Source organism: Bison bison, unplaced genomic scaffold (assembly GCF_000754665.1).
Source record: "Bison bison bison isolate TAMUID 2011002044 unplaced genomic scaffold, Bison_UMD1.0 scf7180017864482, whole genome shotgun sequence".
NCBI classification, from domain to species: Eukaryota; Metazoa; Chordata; class Mammalia; order Artiodactyla; family Bovidae; genus Bison; species Bison bison.
The window spans coordinates 7,430,688-7,431,414 of NW_011495042.1; the positions used below are offsets into that span (position 1 = coordinate 7,430,688).

Below are 727 nucleotides of genomic sequence, written 5' to 3' on the forward strand. Positions count from 1 at the left end.
TTGCCATTTCCTTCTCCAATGCATAAAAGTGAAAGTGAAGTCGCTCAGTCGTGTCCACCTCTTAGCGACTCCATGGACTGCAGCCTACGAGGCTCCTCCGTCCATGGGATTTTCCAGGCAAGAGTGCTGGAGTGGGGTGCCATTGCTCTTCGGTTTAGGTGGCCTTATTGCCTACTTTGCATCAACCCCCGCCCCACTGTGCGTGGAAGGTCCTCAGTAGGCTGGCCAAAGGGGTGTGGGGCTCAGGGCTCCTTCTTGCCAGGGGAAGGGCACTAGGTACAGAGCCCGTGTCAGCGCAGCTAGAAGGACGGCGCCCCAACAGGGGCACTGGGCCGCCCCCGTGTTGCCCGGCCCTCTCCCTCCTTTAGGGCCGGCTGACTCCCGAGCCCGGGGACGCTGGGGAAGCCCGGCCGCGCAGCCGCCCGCACCTGCTCAGCGCCTGGAACACCTGCGGCGGGACGGCTCTGCGCACGTAGAGCGCCGCTTGCTGCACCAGCTGCGCCAGCGGCCGGAACAGCCGCACGCGGTACAGGACCGTCTCCAGGTCGGCGTAGAGGCGCCGGCGGAAGCGCAGCTGCGAGTTGTAGAGCGCCTTGAAGGGACCCTGTTCCGCCCGCGGGACCCTGCAAGGCAAGAGCGCGCCAGCCGGCTCCTGCCTCTGCCAGGGATGCTGGCGCGGAAAACGCGGCGAACCGGACGGCTGGGGCCCAGCGCCCCCCCCCGGCCC

At 67.3% G+C, this 727-nt stretch overlaps 1 protein-coding gene across 1 annotated transcript in view; it reads right to left on the reverse strand.

Moving 5' to 3' along the window:
• LOC105004802 overlaps positions 1 to 727 on the reverse strand; it is a 32,401-nt gene that overhangs the window by 564 nt on the left and 31,110 nt on the right. The window lies entirely within an intron of this gene.